The 14,756-nt window shown below is 35.6% G+C and overlaps 1 pseudogene; it reads left to right on the forward strand.

The window, feature by feature from the left end:
- The first annotated feature begins 11,089 nt into the window (after positions 1-11,089).
- Positions 11,090-11,777, forward strand: LOC101415987 (general transcription factor 3C polypeptide 6 pseudogene; annotated as a pseudogene).
- The last annotated feature ends 2,979 nt before the right edge of the window (positions 11,778-14,756 follow it).

Consider the following 14,756-nt stretch of genomic DNA (forward strand, 5'->3'; position numbering starts at 1 on the left):
CATACTAATCTGAACGTCAAATGCCAAAGATAATGATGAATTCTGAAAGCAGCAAGAGTAAAGTGATTCATTACATACAAGATATCTTCAATAAGACTAAATGCCAATTTCCTATTGGAATCCATGAAACAAGAAGGCAGTGGTATATTATATTTAAGATACTGCAAAAGAAAAACTGCCAGCCAAAAATGTTTTATCCAGCAAAAATGTCCTTCAAAAATGAGGTATTCACAGAAGGTTATGGGAGCAGAGAACATGTATGCTTTAAGTTGGTATCTTTTTAATTTTGTAGATTATATATATAGCTTGTGTAATAGAAACTCCATGGTAAGCACAAAGAAACTATTTTTAAAATATGCAGAAATAAAAAAACTTGTCAATAAGGTACATCACTAAAGATCAACTATACAGAAAAGGAGTTTGCAATAAAGAAAAAGAGAGACAGAAAAGGATATGACATATTTTTAAAAAGCACAAAATGCTCCCTTTATTATAGTAACACTGAAGGTTAATGGATTAAAATCCCCATTCAAAAGATGCAAGTTGGCAGAATGGATAAAAAAGCATGACCCAATTGTTTGTTGTTTACAAGAGATTCACCTTAGAACTTTCCTCCCACCTCCGCCAATAAAACAAAATAAAACAAAACCCAAACAGGTTTAAAGTGAAAAGATGGAAGAGATATACCATGTAAACAGTAACCAGAACAGAGTTGGGGTAGTTATACTAATATCAGACAAAATAGATTGAAAGTCAAAAGCTGTTATAAGAGACATAAAGGGACACTATATATGAATAAAAGGGAAATCCACCAAGAAGAAATAATAATCAAAAATATGTATGCACCTAACTGGAGTCCCCCAATATTTATGAGGCAAACACTGGCAAAACTGAAGGGATAAATAGGTGGCTCTACAATAATAGGTGGAGATTTCAATACACCATTTTCGTCAACAGTTAGAACATCTAGATGAAAGATCAGTAAGGAAAGAGAGAACTTGAGTAATATTATAAATGAATTAGACCAAACAGACATATACAGAACACTGCACCCAACAGCAGCAGGATATACTTTCTTCTCACGTGCACATGGATCATTCTCCGGGATAGACCATATGTTGGGTTACAGATCAAGTTTCAATAAATTTAGAAAGATTTAATTATGCAAAGCATCTTCTCTGACCATAATGGAATGAAGCTGGAAACAGGCAGAGCACTGGAAATTTTTAAAAATATGTGCAAGTTAAATAACACTCTCTTAATCAGCCAGTGGGCCAAAGAAGAAATTACATGGGAAATAAGGAAATATCATGAGATAAATGAAAATGAGAGCACAACATATCAAAACTTAAGGAATTCAGCAAAGGCAGTGCTGAAAGGGAAATGTACAGCCCTAAATGCTATCATTAAAAAAAAAGAAAAAGAAAAAAAGACCTAACTGCACACCTGGAGGAACTAGAAAAAGAACAGCAAACTTAATCCAAAAGCAAGCAGAAGGAAAGAAATAACAAAGATTAAAGCAAGGATAAATGAAATTGAAAATAAAAAAACAATAGAAAGCATTAACAAAACCAAAAATTGGTTCTATGAAAAGATCAACAAAATTGGCAAAACCTTACCTAGACGGACAAACAAAAGATAAGACACAAATAATATTAGAAATGACGGGGGGTACATTATTACTGACCACACACACACAGAAACAAAAAGGATCATAAAAGGATATTATGAACAATTGTGTGCCAACAAACTGGATAACCTAAATGAAATGGAAAAATTCCTAGAAACACACAGGCAACCTACATGGACTCTCTAAGAAATATGACTTCAACAGACCAAATACAACCATTAAAAAAAAAAAAAAAACTCCCCAAAAAGAAAAGCCCAGGACCAGGTAGCTTCTCAGGTAAATTCTACCTGTCATTCCAAAAATTAATAACAATCCAGCTCACTCTTCAGAAAAAATTGAAGAAGAGGAAGCATGACCTAACTCACTCTATAAGGCCAATATCAAACTAATACTAAAGCCAGATAAAGATACTTCAAGAAAAGAATATAGCAGATACTTTTTTCTTATTAAGATAGAGGCAAAAATCTTCAATAAAATATTTTCAAATTTAATCCAACAGCACATCAAAAGAATTAAGCACCCTGATCAAGTGGGTTTTATCCCAGGTATGCAAAGGTGATTCAACATAAGAAAATCAATTAATGTAATACATCACATGAACAAACTGAAGAGGAAAACCACATGGTCATCTCAAAGGATGCAGAAAAAAACATTTGACAAAATTCAGCATCCTTTCTTGATTAAAAAAAAAAGCTTAGAAAAATAGGAATATAAGGAAATATATAAGGGGCATATATGCAGAACTGACAGCTAATGTCATACTCAATGGTGAAAGGCAAAAAGATTTCCCTCTAAGATCTGGAACAAACAAGGATGTACACTGTCACCACTGTTATTCAACATAGTACTGGAAGTTCTAGCCAGAATAATTAGACAAGTAAAAGATATAAAAGGCACACGATTTGGAAGGAAAGAGGTAAAACCTTCAATATTTACAGATTACATGATCATATATATAGGAAGTCCCCCCAAAAAGCTATTAGCACTAATAAACAAGCTCAGCAAAGTGGCAGGACATAAGATCAACACATAAATATCAGTAGTGTTTCTATACACCAGGAATGAGCAATCTGAGGAGGAAGTCAAGAAAAAAATTCCATTAATAATAGCAACTAAAAGAATCAAATATCTAGGAATAAATTTTAACTAAGGATGTAAAGATTTGTACACAGAAAACTACAAAACATTGCTAACAGAAATCAAAGAAGACCTAAATAAATGGAAGGACCTCCCATGTTCATGGATTGGAAGACTAAATATTGTTACGATGTCAGTTCTTCCCAAGATGATTTACAGATTCAACACAACCCAAATCAAAATTCCAACAGCCTATTTTGCAAGAATGCAAAAACCAATTACCAAATTCATTTGGAAGGTGTATTAGTCAGTGGAAGGGGTGCTGATGCAAAATACCAGAAGCCTATTAGATTTTATGAAGGGTATTTATTTGGGGTAGAAGTTTGCTGATACCAGGCCATAAAGCATAGGTTACTTCCCTCATCAAAGACTATTTCCACATGTTGGAGCAAGATGTCTGCCAAGATTCAAGCTTCCTGGGTTCCTCTCTTCAGGTCTTGCTTCTCTCTGGGTTCAGAGTTCCTCTCTTCCCAGAGCTTGCTTCTCTTTCCTCTGTGTACTTACTTCCCAGGGCTTCAGCTTAAGACTTCAGCATCAAACTCCAACATGAAAAACCTCCAACTCCATCCTTTGCCATGTCTTTTATCTGTGAGTCCCCACCCACAAAGGGGCAGGAACTCAACATCCTACTGACATGGCCCAGACAAAGCCCTTACCATAATTTAATCACACCCAGGTACAGAACAGTTTACTAGTATAATCCAATATCTATTTTTGTAATTCATAACTATGTCAAACTGCTACAGAAGGGTAAGAGATCTCAAACAGGCATAATAAACATCTTGAAGAAGAACAAAGTTGGAGTATTCACACATCCTGACTTTAAAGCATATTACAAAGCTACTGTGGTCAAAACAGCATGATATTGTAACAAGGATAGATATATTGACCAATGGAATTGAGTTGAAAGGTCAGAAATAGACCCTCACATCTATACTGATTTTTGATGAAGCTGCCAAATCCACACATTTGGAAAAAAATAGCCTCTTCAACAAATGGTCCTGGGAGAACTGAAAATTCATATACAAAATAATGAAAGAGGGCCCCTATCTCACACCATATATAAAAATTAACTCAAAATGTATCAAAGACTTTAATATAAGTACCAGAACTATAAAATTCTTAGAAGAAAATATAGGGAAGCATCATCAGGATCATATGATAGGCAATGGTTTCTAAGACTTTACACCCAAAGCACAAGCAACAAAAGAAAAAACAGATAAATAAGACCTCCTCAAAATTAAAAACTTTTGTACATCAAGGGACTTTATCATGAAAGTGAAGAGACAACCTACTCAATGAAAGAAAATATTCAGAAACCACACATCCAATCAGAGTTCACTAAAGGCAATGTATAAAGAAATCCTACAACTCAACAATAAAAAGACAAAAACCCAATTTAAAAGTGGGCAAAAGACTTAAATGGACATGTCTCCAAGGAGGATATACAAATAGCTAAAAAGCAAATTTAAAAAAATGCTTAACATCACTAGCTATTAGGGAAATGCAAATCAAAACCACAATGAGATAGCATTTCACATCCATCAGAATGACTACAATAAAAAGAAAACATAAAATTACAAATGTTGGAGTGGATGTGGAGTAATAGGGAAATTCAGTCATTTCTGGTGGGATTGTAAAATGGTGTAGCTGCTTTGGAAGACAGTTTGGCAATTTCTTAGGAAGTTAAGTATAGAATTAGCATATGAACTGGCAATCTCACTACTATGTATTTACCCAGAAGAATTGAAAGCAGGGACTTGAAGAGATATTTGCACACCAATGTTCATAGCAACATTATTTACAATTGCCAAAATATGGAAGCAACCTAAGTGTCCATCAACTGATGAATGTATAAACAAAATGTGGTATATACACATGATGGACTATTATTCAGGTGTAAAAATCAATGAAGTCCTGATGCATGCAACATGGACGAACCTTGAGGATATTATGCTGAGTGAAATAAGTCAGGTACTAAGGACAAATGGTGTATGATTTCACTGACATGAACTAATTATAATAGCATACTCACAGAATTAGAATATAGAATATAGTTAACCAAGGGAAAGACTGAAGTACAGAATGGAGAGCTGATCCTTAATTTGTATGGGATTTCTATTTAGGTTGATTGTAAAGGTTGGAAATGGATAGTGGTTATGGTAGAACATAATTGTGAGTGTAATTAATAGCTTTGAACTATGTATGTGAATGGAGTTGAAAGAGGAAGTTTGGGATCATGTATGTTATTAGAAGGAAAACTAGAGGGTAAAACATGGGACTGTATAGCACAGTGATACCTCCTGTGGATGATGAGTAAGTTAAAAGTACAAATATAAGATGGTTCTTTCATTAACTATAACAAAATATGTCACTATTACAAGATGTCACTTAATAGGCTGGTATATGGAAAAATTACATTTAATGTGTACTATGGAATATAGTTAGCAGTAATATTTTATTTTTTTCATCAATTATAACAAAGTTACCACACCAATTCCTAATGTCACCAACAGAGGTGTATATGGGAATCTTATATTCTTTATATGACTTTTATGTAAACCTCAAGCTTTTCCAATTAAAACAATCTTTCAATAATTAAAAAAATAACAACATTATGCTAAGTGAAAGAAACCAGACACAAGATACTATGTATGGTTTGATTTCATTTGTATAATATACAAATATAAATATATCTATAGGGACAGAATTAGATTAGTGGTTGTTTAGGCCTGTGACAGACAGGGATTGAGAGGTGACTGATAAAGGGTATAGGGTGTTTCATTTTGGAAAAATGAAAATGTTCTAAAATTGATTATTGTGAATGCACTACCCTGTGATTATCCTAAAAGCCATTGATAACACACTTTGGATGGATTGCACAGTATGTGACTATATATCAATAAAACCGCTTTCTTTAAAAATCCATAGACAAAGCCCATAAACAAAGGGTGGACCCAAATCTAGCTATGGATTTTAGTTACTAATTGTATATTGATCTTCGTTCATCAATTGTAACAAATATATGACACTAACGCAAGATATCATTAATAGGATGTGTGGAGAAAGGCAGGAAGAGCAAGGGATCCCTGTGTATTTTCTTTGCAATTTTTCTGTAACCCTAAAAATAAAGTTTATTATTTTAAAAAATGACATTGTGTTTAAATGAACTAAACACTTGAATTCAAAGTCAAATATTGACAGACTTGATGAAAAAGCCCAAATGAACTGAATGCTGGCAACACAAATTTCACTTTCAATAAAAATCAAAGAGTTCAAATGTAAGATGATGGAAAAGATATGTCATGCAAAAGTAAACACAAGCAAGCTGGAGTAGCTATATTAATAGTAGACAAAATAGACTTCTGGATAAGGAGGGTTACTAGAGGCAAAGAGTGATACTTTGTAATGAGAGAAAGGTCAATGGATCAAGCAGATATAGCAATATGCATGAATATGTGTTTAATAATAGAGCTTCAGAATATATGAAGAGAATACTGACAGGACTAAAAGGAGAAGTAGATAAATATAAAATCATAATTTTAGACTTTAACGCAACACTCTCAGTAATTGTATAAATAACTGAAAAAAAAAAAACAGTAAGTAAAAGAAGGCCTTAGTGACATTACCAAGCACTTTAACCTACTTGACATTTATATGACACTACATTTAATAACTGCAAATGTACATTCTTTCCAAGTGCAAATGAAATATAATCGCCAACAAAAATTTTATGTCAATCAGTAAGAGGCAGGACATAAAAAGTGTACAGATAAATTTACTCTCCTTCCTTCTTCCCAGTGAACTGTTCTGACGTGCTTTCATTCCATAAGTCTTCCTTGGAAACATCCCCCGTGACAGAGCAACTAGCCGTATTTCCTTGTGATGTTTGGTAATATACCACCTCACACTGCTTTCCCTTCCCTGCATAACTACACTATTTCCACATTCTTGTTGCCCCTGGTTTGTACCTTTCAATATTAGCCTCAGGCTCAGAGAACTGGAACAAAGACTGTGTAAAGGAATAGTTAGTTACAGCAGTTGCCATTCCTAAGCACTTTCTCTGTGCTAGGTACTGGGTGAATCTGTGGCGTATAGAATGAAAACGACGTGGTTACTTACTTTGGGAAGTCATAATCTAATGAGACAGTCATAGGTATAATAAAACAATCACAAAAGTGCTTAACTACTGAATTTGATTAGAACCTCCAATCAGCAATAATTTAGAAGAGATCAAAATTTTCGTAGGTGCACCACTAAATTTTTACTTTACCCCTTCAAGGTGAGTCCTGATTATTTTGCCATGCCTGGCTTTTGGACAGCCAAAAGCACATTATTGAATATGAATATTTGTGATCCCAGATAGCTAAGAAGCTATCATCTCATCAGTAGGCTAAACCAGGATATCAATCGGAGATTGGTGCATAAACATCAGATTTTATGGCATTTATTGCATAGGGGAGCAGAGAGAGCTTATTGCCCTGTGCAATGCCGCTCTTTAAAACCTTTTCATTGCTTTGGGTGAGCTACAGCAGACCAGGTAGTAGCTTTGCTCTGCCAATGTCATCCTGACTCACAGTATTTAAGTCATTAATCTATAAAGTGCTTTGGAATACATGGACTATGAAAGTTTTTTATTTTGCATACTGTTTTTTATGTCCTGGGCTTCCCCAAGCACTTTGCAAAGTAATTAATTAAAGTAAGTTACTGGTAGCATAGTAACTTGGTGAGCAAATAGGAAGTGCAGCATACACTTGGTAGTTTATGTAAGATCAAATTATTCCTAGGACCAAAATATTAGATTCATTCATTTGATAAATATATATTGAAATCCCACTAGGTTCCAGGCACTCTTCTAGGGACTAGAATCTTAAAGATGATGGTGATGGAAAGTAATGAACAAGTAAATGAATAAATCCATCCAAAGTGTAAAATCAATGGTATTTGGTATAATCACATAGCTGTGCATTTATCACTTCAATCATTATTAGAGCATTTTAATTATTTTTTAAGTATCTTTTTTTCTAAAACTCCTGGAGGATATAGAAAAGGGTCTACTGACACTCTTGCTCAACCATCAAGACTTTTTGTGAACATCTTGAGTTTTATGGAATGATCCAAGAAATAGAAGGATATTTTGCAGAAAGTCCAGTCCTCTTTTTAGGTTGCACTTTTTGTTTGTGTGGGGTTTTTCCACACATTGAGTAGTGCGTTATACTGAGTATTACATAATCCCTCATTCATTCATTTAAACACTATTTATTGGGTTGAGATACTTTAGGTGGCACTCAATAAATAGTGCTTGAGTGAATGCACTTAGTTTCATAATAAGTGGAAGGACTGAGAAAAATCACAAAAGTATAAGATTCTAGCCCCAATGGAGCTTATAACTGTATTGAGGAGATAAGATGATGAAATAGCTTATTAAAACTGATGAAATGTTAATTAATTACATGGAACAATCTCTAAGTTCAAGGAAGTTTTAAAAAAACAGATAATCAGAGCTTAAGGAAGACAAAGAGGGGACCATTTTTTGTTGGCTGAATGTATCAACAAAAGCACACTGCAAATGTGATTTGAGATTGACCTTTAAGAAAAAAGAGGACTTAATTAGATGTATTACTAGGAGACAAAGGGCCACTGTGGTAGCAGGTAGTTAGTGTGGCCAATATTTGTGTTCCTTATTAGTGACATTATTCAAAGATAGTCCAAATGTAAATTTGCTTCCAAGGGTCCGTTCTTAGTATTCAAACAAAATGCCAAATCTTGCTTCACTAGCACTAATAATTAATGCTGTTTTTAATGAAGAGATTGGGAGATAAATGGGGGCAGGAATGGTGTAAATCTTACATCACACAACAAAATTTACTAAATTATTTGTTTAATTTTCTCCCCTCCACAAAGTGCCTCTCTCTCTTCCTCTGCCCATCTCATTAATTCAGCTTCATTCTCCCCTCCCACCTCTGGCCACACTCCAGCCTTCTTTCCAGATCTTCCAGACCTTTCCACCTTGTTCCACTGCAACACAATTTAAACATTTTAGCAAGGTCTCCAGTTTGCATCCCCACAGCTTACTACAGATGGCAAAGGACACTTCTTTGAAGTTTCTTTGAAGGAAGAGGCCATGAGAAGTGATTTTAAATAGTATGGGGTAAAGAGCAGTGATTGTGAATTCTATTTTTATTAGATAATAAAATATAAACAAAAAGGACTTTGGGAAGCTAGAAAGGCCAGAGATCGTTTTTTAATAATGATTTATCTGTTCATTCCAAAATAAAATGTGGTAAGAAGCTAAGCTCTGGCAGGTCAACTTTTCCAAAAGTTGTTTTTACACACTTTGCTATAGATAACGTCACTACTGGGGTGTCTGATAATCACTCCCATTTTTTTTTTCTTTTCTTTATTTTCTTCTTCTCTATGACACACTTACATCAATGTTTCAAATAATAAACTTTCCTTAGGTCCCTTGCCAGACTACTTTAAGCTGTAACAACCTGAATATGTTTTTAGATAAGATGGCAGGCTGAAAGCACAGGAAAAGAGTTGGGTTTCTCTTTTTTCAAGAGGCATTTAATGGACACTGGGGGAAGTGGTTTGAAAATTCCCTCCATAAGAGGCCAACGTGATGATCGAGACCGTAGAGGCCAGAAAAGCAAAGTAACTACAACAATCCTCATGTTTTCGAGAGCAGCCCTTTGTATGTGAGGGATTGATTTTTCCCCCCAATTTTTTTTTTAAGTTACCCAACATGTGTCTTTATTAAATGACCCAGGATAGTTACACTGTGTCAGAAAACACTTAGATCTCCTTAGCCCAGAGTCAGTATTCTCAATTTATTGTCCACTCAAATTAAAATGAGTGTTTTACATGAGGAAATTGAGCTGACTGTACTTTCATTTCCACCTTTTAACTTTAAAGTTTTGTTTGAATTCTCCAGTGAAGTGATTGAATTACTATATTTTAAAGAGCTTTCATTAAATTGAAAGTTTCATTCACTATGTTCATTCACTATGATTTGGAAGAGTCAAATCATTTGGCCAAATCTCTCTGCACTGCCAAAGCAGTGAATTCTGAACTAAATGACAATCAAGATTTCTTCATTCTGACTCAACTGAAAGGCAACACAAGGATACCTACTCAACCAGAGAAGGAAAAGCCACCTAGGCTCTTTAGCTATCCTGGGTCCCTTATCTAAAAAACAATGTAAATTACCACTTGTTCTGAGACTTAAAAATATCCAGAATGGAGAAATAGGTTTAAAATTTTCAGAGTCATGGAAATACTCTGATGTAAGAATTAGAAACCAACTAATTCCTGCTTTTAAGTGACCTAAATGTTTTTACTTTGTATTTGTGTGTGTTTCTCTACATTATTCTATATCTTTTTTTTTCCTCACTTGGCCTGCAATGTTAAGTTTTCCTAAGCCCTGCTTTCTTATTTCAATTTACAGATGCCTGTTATTCTGCATAATTTTTCTTTCTTTTTTTCTTATTCTCAGATATACAAATAAAAATGATATATTAGAAAAATTACCACTTCACCCTGACTGAGTCCATACATTTTTTCACCTTTATGTGTATTTTGGAAAAACTGGGGTGTCTACCTGTACAAATTATAATTCTTTGGTTAAAACTAATAACAGTATATTGTTCTAGTCCAGCTATGACAGGGATTTGTTGGAATGTTTCTGGGAATCTCCTGGTAACCATAGCAGTGAAACACTTGGGCCTCAGGAAATGATGGGAATGAGGGATGTAATGAAGGATGAAACCAGGAAATGTTTTTTCTTTCTAAATTTTTCTTGCAATTAATTGCAAAGGCTCTCTCACTTTTGCACCTCTTACTTCTCATTCATCCACACTAGTTTCTTTGTCTCCCCCATTCTTTCCTTCCCTCTCTCATCTGTGCTTTTCCCTATATACCTACTTCATTCTTCTTTCTCACTACAAAAGCTTTCACAACCTACAGACAACTCTGCAGTTTTACATGCCATGCACAGAGAGACTGAATCAGCTCATCTCCTGATCCAGTTCCAAATTCCTTGGGAAGGGACTGTTATTTGGCTCAGGTGACCATCCTAACATAATCAACTAGACTGATGGATGAGGGTTATCTTATAAGAATGCAACTCCTACAATGCCACTACATGGATAGAATGAAGAGAGCCATATTTTAGTTATCTATTACCACTTATCAAACTACATCAAAACTTGGTGGTATAACATGTGAAGCATTTCCAAAAAAGTTGCTTGCAACTGAGGAGAGGAAGAGCAAGCTCCCAGGAGCTGCTGTTGGTGCCCAAGATGGTGGCCATGGGTGAGCATGGCTAGACTCTGGGGAGCACCAGGAGGTGCGAGATCATGGCAACCTCTGACAAACCTGGTCAGAAGGGTGGAGAGAAGGAAGAAGAGGAGGCCAAGCATTATGCATTCAGATTTCCTGTCAAAATATGTAAATAAATGCAAGCTTTTGGGAATTGATACTGAGAGACCCCATTCTGCAAGTGAACAGACATGTCTTTGTTGAGGAGTATGAAGTGACTTTCACATTTTTCTGTAGACATTCTTGAAATATGAGTTATATTTGAAGTAAATGTGGAACATGTGGATGCAGAAGACAATAAGAAAACAATGCTAAAATATAAAAGCCATACAAGAAGCTCAGCATGACAAGAACGCTCTGACAGAAGAGAAGGAAGGAGAAACATAGGTGGCATAGAGTGACTGTAAATCAAGGATAATGATTTCTCCTACAGACCCAGCATGTTTTGTAGCTTTCTGCATGAATATGAAGATGAAGAAGTTGTAGTTCCCACCCCAGATAAACCTGTGGAGTTAGAAGAGCAAGAGAGTTAAATGAAAGACATTCAAATCTGAATTATGAACAGGGGAAACCACTGCACTTGGAAATAGAGGATTCTGGTCTTCCTATTAATATCCCTTCTTATGAGACAGAAGGTTCTGTTTTTATGGAATCTAAAGATGCTCCCTTTATTGCCATTCTTAGGTAACATGTTTCTCATAATAACTAGTCATGAACTTTTTAGAGTTTTTATATCAAATAATTGGCTCAGTTTCTTTTTTAAAAAATAAACTATTTAATCATGCCCTTAATTTTGTGGTTTATGAATTGGGGACATGGCACAGTGGAGATATCTCCTCTGTTCCTAGATGATGGGGGCCCCGTGCCTGGTGGTTCAAACATTAGAGATGGCTGGGAGGGCTCAACCGGAGCCATGCGTCTAAGGCCTTGTCTCTGGCTGTTGACTAGATTTGTCAATCCTTCTCCATGTGGCCTCTGCTGGCACTGAATGTTCATGGTGATTTCTTCACTCACGTATCACACGGCTGTGGGGCTGGGCATCTCTGTCTCTCCATAAAGCTTCTCTCTGTGGCTGAGCTAGGCCTCCCCACAATATGGTCATCTCTGGGTCCTCAGACTCCTTACATGGCTGGATTTCCCTGAAAAAACATGAAAGCTCTCAGAGTTTTTCATGACATAGACTCAAAAGACATTCAAGATCATTCTACCACATGCTCTTGATAACATTAAGTGGAACAACACAAAAGCATGAATCTTGGAGGCATCATTCACTGGGGGTGAGTGGGTACCTTCGGAGACTAGATATCATATTCCATGCCTTTAAAAAGAAAAAGGGATATTGGGTATATAATGCAATATGTATCACCTACAGCAGGGGTTCTTAACAAGGGGTCCATGAGCTTGAATTGAAATTCAAAAAACCATTACTCTTGTGGGGATGTGTGGGTGTGATATATTTATTAAATAACACACAGTATAGTGTGGACTTAATAAGGGGTCTGTGGTTTTCACCTGACTGGCAAAAGAGTCCATGGAACAAAAAAATTATGTATATGTAATTCCAAAAGTGCTTCCTCCTAATAAAAATCCAATTAATCTACTTAGAACTGCAAAGACCCTTTATTCTATATCCAACAGAAGACATCAGGTGCCTCTTCCCTGAAATAAGGGTCTTTGGGTGATGTGCATTCTTCTGTTAATTCAAACTCAAACCTAAGATGGCTGAATTCCTTACAATCCTACACATTGTTTTTTTATCTACCTGTCACAGAAAACTCAAAACTGTCATCATTTCCCATCATGTTTGCCTCATGTGATATAAGGCAGAAAAGGGAAAAACAGAATAATTTACCATTTAGGAACAGGGAAACACCAAACCTAAGTCAATGATAGAGTGTGTTCTTTTTCCTACTTGACAGGGATAGGGAAGGAAATGATAGGATCTGCTAAATTATAAGCTTCATGCCTTCATCAGTAAAGTGAATTTTCTGGTCTACCACTAGCCAGCTGGCACTTCTGCCTGATAGGAAGACCTTCCTTACTTAGTTTGAGCAGAGCCATCCTCGAAAAGGGAATTTGAAAGGATTGCACTGCAAAGGGCTTCATAGTGTGCTTCCCCTCGTGCTGGTATTTCAGCTGGATATTTCCAGAGGGAGTGGGCAGTCATGGGCCCCAGGACACCCGACCTTAGTTAAGTTTCATTTTGTTCATCCAATACCATCAACATTTTATTTGCTTTTTGTGCCCCTCTGTGTTTGCTTCGTTCTTCCTTATTACTGCAAAACAAGTTTCTTTGTTTTCCTGTTCAATGCTAGAAAATGGATACCAATACCTTTTGAGTTTTACACATCAAAGATCAGTTTTGGATGTCAGGGTCAGAGATCCTGAACTATTTCTAAGGACTTTGAGACAAACTGAATACGTGACTGACAATACAGTCAATGTGGAGGTGTAAGTAGGACTCATTACACCTGCACTAAATGGTTTTGAACTGCAAAAGTTTTAACATTTTATCTTTGAATAGTTTTGTGCTGTCCCTTGGTGTCAGATCGTTCCTGTGAAATGTGGCACCCAAAAATAATGTGGTTTGGTTACCAGTTATGTTTACCACATTGTTTTATCTTTGGGGAATCCTAAAGTCAAAATTGTAGCCCAATTTGAATAACTACTCATCTTTCGTTTATTTTTCCCTAGTCTTTTCTTCCTATTCTATCTGTATTTCCTCTGGTTTTGATTTTATGAACTATTCTTTGCAATTATATTGGATCATGTGTGTTTGGCTAAGTTACCACAATGGTTTATGGAACATGATGGGTTGTGAATGCATATAAATAAAACATATATGTAGCTTGCTTAAGCACAGTATTTATGTCTTCTGTACTAAGTCATTGCTTCTTTTGCCACAGGGATTTGAATGAAAATAGCAAAAGACAAATGTTCCAATTCTGAAAATATAATATGATTCAGACACATTATTTGTAAAATAATACTATAATCGCTTAACACATTTTTTTATTAAAGTTAATAGATCACACAGAATGTTACATTAAAAAAAGTAAGAGGTTCCCATATAAACCACTCCCCACTCCCCCACCCCCATCATTTTTGTAAATTGTATTTTTTTAAAGATACATACATCACAAAAAATGTTACATTAAAAAAACATAAGAGGTTCCCGTATACTCCCCCACCCCACTCCTCCCACACCAACATCCTCCCCCATCATTGCGGCACACTCATCGCATTCGGGAACACATTTTGGGGCACTGCTGCACTACATGGATAATAGTTTACCCTGTAGTTCACACTCTCCCCCAGTACATTCAGTGGGTTATGGCAGGATATAAAATATCCAACTATAACCTCTTTAAAGTGATAATGAGCAGAGCAGCGAACAAAGAAGGTGCCTAAAGAAATTTTGTATTCTTCTAATTTGGAATTCTCATCAATCTGTTTTTTCCCTCTAATCTTGTGATAACAGGCCATTCCAATGTCTTCTATTTGATGTCTCAAATTCCTAACAGTGAGGTTTATGTTGTGACCAAGAAGGAGAAAAATTCTTTTCTCTCTTTGATGTGTGATAGGGATTGTAGAGAAAATAAAACATTAAAACCTATGAGGAATTCATGATTTTCCATGTATTTTTGTAGATTATCTTTCTTTCAAT

This window comes from Dasypus novemcinctus, chromosome 8, assembly GCF_030445035.2.
Source record: "Dasypus novemcinctus isolate mDasNov1 chromosome 8, mDasNov1.1.hap2, whole genome shotgun sequence".
Taxonomy (NCBI): Eukaryota; Metazoa; Chordata; class Mammalia; order Cingulata; family Dasypodidae; genus Dasypus; species Dasypus novemcinctus.